This window comes from Rhagoletis pomonella, unplaced genomic scaffold (genome assembly GCF_013731165.1).
Source record: "Rhagoletis pomonella isolate Grant_MI unplaced genomic scaffold, Rhpom_1.0 Rhpom_scaffold_00007, whole genome shotgun sequence".
Classification (NCBI taxonomy): Eukaryota; Metazoa; Arthropoda; class Insecta; order Diptera; family Tephritidae; genus Rhagoletis; species Rhagoletis pomonella.
The window spans coordinates 46061458-46065587 of NW_023458561.1; positions in this window are offsets into that span (position 1 = coordinate 46061458).

The window sequence follows — 4130 nt, forward strand, 5'->3', positions numbered from 1 at the left end:
ATGATAACGACTTTAGGCGCTATTGCCGCCGGTGGATTTTAAGCCCACTCAAAAAAAATGTGTGTGGGCAAAAAAAAAATAGTTTTTTTTCAGCAAATGTAAGTTGGAGTCCCGAGCTCTATTCACTATTCAATCAGCATGTTGGCCATCCCACCGTCAGCTGCCAGCAGAGCACCTTCAAAGAAATTGCGTAGCAAGCAGGCCGTTATCAACTTTGTCACGGAAATGTTATGAAAAATTATTGGCTCATAAAATGTGTTCACTCTATAGCAAAAATGTAAATTGCCTACATTGTTAGTATAATAAATAGTTTTATATGTAGTGTACTATGTACTTACATATTCCTAGATAAAACTTATGTTATTTGTATGCATGCCTGTAGGAATATATTTACATACATATCCGGCATATGCGAGACGTGCGCGAAATTTTCGAGCTAACTGCGTGCCGCTACTGTCTTTTTTATAAATATTTTAAATTTGCAAATAACGTGAACAAAATGTTAAATATAAAAAGTAAAAATATACACGACGACTAGATAACATCCTCCTTTTTTTTTTGAAGTCGGTTAATAAAGCTACAATAGCTGACAGTTGTCAGTTGGTATCAGCGTATGACAGCTAAAAGCGTACGCGAGTGAAGCTTTGTTGTTGTCGCCGTGTGGGTGTTGTTGACGCTTTTCTTAGTTATTTTTGTTTTATTTTTATTCTATTTTGCTTTTGTATGCCACCGCCACCATTTTACTATACGTTGTGTACTTCGCTCTTTCTCTAATATTTATTTGGTTTCGTCACTTTGCTTTGTAGCTGAACACTTTTAAAATGTTACTGTCAGCGTGATTGCAAGGATGCCTAAAGGAATGTGAACGTCCTTTTATGTTTTTATTTTTGGAACAAGACTGTGAAAGACAGTATTCGCGAGGAAACGAAATAGTAATTGTATTTTAGTGAGGGTTAATCTTTATTAAGGAATAACAATCATAAGAAGTGACATCTAATAAATTTACATTTACCATCCACAGCAACAACTCGTAAAGTGTGAAAGAAATGGCAGAGCAACTACATATTCAGCAGCTGGTCGGCATTGCCCAACCAGCAAAAAATTCCAAAATGGAAAAAAAGTGGATGAAGTGTGGACTTTTGTCCGTTTACCAATTCCATTTTCGGATACTTTGACGATCCGTTTTCCCACTAAGGTGTGCGACAGAAACGTACGTATAGACAAGTACCGAAAATTGTTTGTGAAGCGGATACTTTTTTGGCTGTTTTTCAGAAATTTGTCTGATTGAATTTTTCGTTCAATACCCTTTTCTTCTGCACTTCACAGCTACTTTTTCATGGTTAAATAATAAATGAAATAAAATTGAGGAAGCGCCTGACGGAATTTGAACCCGGCACCTTCTGGAAGCTAACAAATACGCTCCTCTGTATGCTCTGCCACTGCCGACTACGCATGCCAGCTTTCAAATGTTTAGCTTGAACAAATGAAATACAATTATTGCTTTCAAATAGCATCATCTTTTTCGAGCGTTTCGAACGTTTTCCGGATACGAAAATTTATGATAACTGTTTCTATTCGTTTCGAGATACCGAAAATTGTTCTAGACTGCACTGTCGGGAAGATTTACGTTTCTCTGCTGGCAAGGTATGTGTACGTAACCAGAATATGATATATATGTATGTACGAGTATCTATAACTGATAAGAAAATTAGATTTAAGTAGAAGCAGAATATTTCTAATGCATACATTTACTCAAAATCTTAGTGATTACATAGATTGGGTAAAATAAAACAAAGAAACTGCGAAACTAGATGTGGGTGGCAAGCGATAGGGGTTTGTTTCTGAATTTGTTTCGAAAATATACTTTGAGAGAGTTGCCACCTGCTCAAAAAGTTTAAATTAGTTAAATTAAGAAATCAAACGAACCGTTTTAAGTGGGTGATGGACGAGAGAGGTTTGAAAATGGGTTGTTTCAAATATGTTTTAAAATTGAGCTGCCACCTATTTTGAAATTCAAAATGAATTTAATTAACAAGTTAAATTAGATATTTTAATAGGTGTGTCAAGCAAGAAAGCTAAATCTATTCCGAAAATATTTTTTACGAGGGTTGCCACCAGGATAGTAATTTGAAAGCAATTATAATATTAACTTAAATTAAATCCTACTAATATTGTATACCACAACGATGCGGGTGTCAAACGAAAGGGGTTTGTTTCTGAATTTATTTTGAAAATTCACTTTAAGAGAGTTGCCACCTGCTCAAAAAGTTAAAATTAGATAAATTAAGAAATTAAACGAACCGTTTTAAATGGGTGTCAAGCGTGAGAGGTTTGAAAAAGGTTTATATCAAAAATATTTTAAAATAGAGCTGCCACCTGTTTTCAAATTCAAAATGAATTTAATTAACGAGTTAAATTAGATATCTAACAGTTGTTTCAAGCAAGAAAGCTGAATCTATTTCGAAAATATTTTTACAAGGGTTGCCACCTTCTTAAAACGTTTTTTAATGTTAAGCAAAATGGAATATTATAGGTTTAAAAAAGTTTTTTTTTTGAACATGTTTTCAAGAGAGTTGCCATCTGTTTAAAGGTCAAATCCCAATTTTTATTAGTCAAATAAAGTGTTGCAATATGAATGTTTATAAAAAGAGGTATGATACAGCTGAGGTGGGTTGCCACCTGTTTAAACGTAATTAAATTTAATCATTTACTTTAATTAAATATTACCAAAGAACGTAGATAATATGAAGGAACAACTCGTTATAATTGTAGCGAGTGTGAGTAACAGGGTCGTGTCTTCTCTTTTCACCCAATCAGAAAACCTACAAGGGCAAAAGAGAAGGCACGCCCCTGTTACTCACACTCGCTGCAATTATAACGAGTGGTCCCTTCTTGTTATCTACGTTCTTTGATATTACAGCATGGATGGAAATAGGGTGAAAAAAGCTTTGTTACGGAATATTTTGAAGAGGATTCCTACCTGCTTAAATATTAAATACAATGGGTAGGTTCAGAATGCGCAGCAGTTGAGCGCAACCGTTGCTAAAAAAATCGGTGATAGTAATGCGTCTTCTGAACGGCTTGATACATTATCTGTCAAATTCAAACCACACAACATGTTGTCTCAAATGATCAGAAAAATATTACGATCATCTAACACGCAACTGTTCTGTTGATCAGAAGTACAAAACAACGTGTTCAGAAGGTGCAATCGCAACAGTTACTGAGCTGTTGCGCCTTCTGAACGTGCCCAATATAATGAAATCAAACAATATAGATGTCAAGCGAAATATGTTTATGAAAGTTTTATTACGGCCACAGTTTTGAAGAGGGTGTCACCTGTTTAAAAAATCAGTTTCAATTTGAATGAACATTTGCAAAATGGGATATAGTACATGTTTCGTCACTTCAGCGAAGAAAGGCTCTTACCATACAGTGGTCGAAAAAATTATAGCTGCACCACATTTTGACGAGTTTTAGCTTATTATTTTTGTTTTTTTTTTTAATTTTGGTTATTTTTTTATATCAAAATACGAGCATTCTTTAGAAGAACCTGTGTAAGTCCAAATTTCAACCTCTGTGCAATAAAAAAAAAGAACCAATAAACTTTCGTAAAAATTTCTAGCTTTCTAATTAGATTTCCTAGAGAGATTCCGAGTATGCAGTTATGTAGGCCATTGAATTTTAGTAAAGTAAAGTTTAAGTTTCAAATGGCTAAAAATCGCGGTTGATTTTTTAGAATTTTTTTGTTCCATTTTCTTCCATACATATAACGAATACACACAATTTATTTTTATATGGAAAAAACCCCAACATCTACGACAAAAAAAAAATCTAAAAAATCAACGGCTATAAAACTGCATACACAAAAACGTTGTAAAAAATCAGATTAAAAATCTCGCAATTTTGATGAAAATTTGATGAATTTTTCTAAATTTTGTATGAAGTACGAAACCCTAATTAAAATGCTTTCGGCTAAAGCTTGGACAATATTTTTATGTGTAAATTTAACTTGACAAACGTTGTCTATATTAAAAAAAAAATGTCACGTGAATACTTGTGTGGGTCACTGTATATGCAGAGTAGAGGTATACGCCGCCGAGCCACGCCGCCGCCGCCGCCGTTTTTTG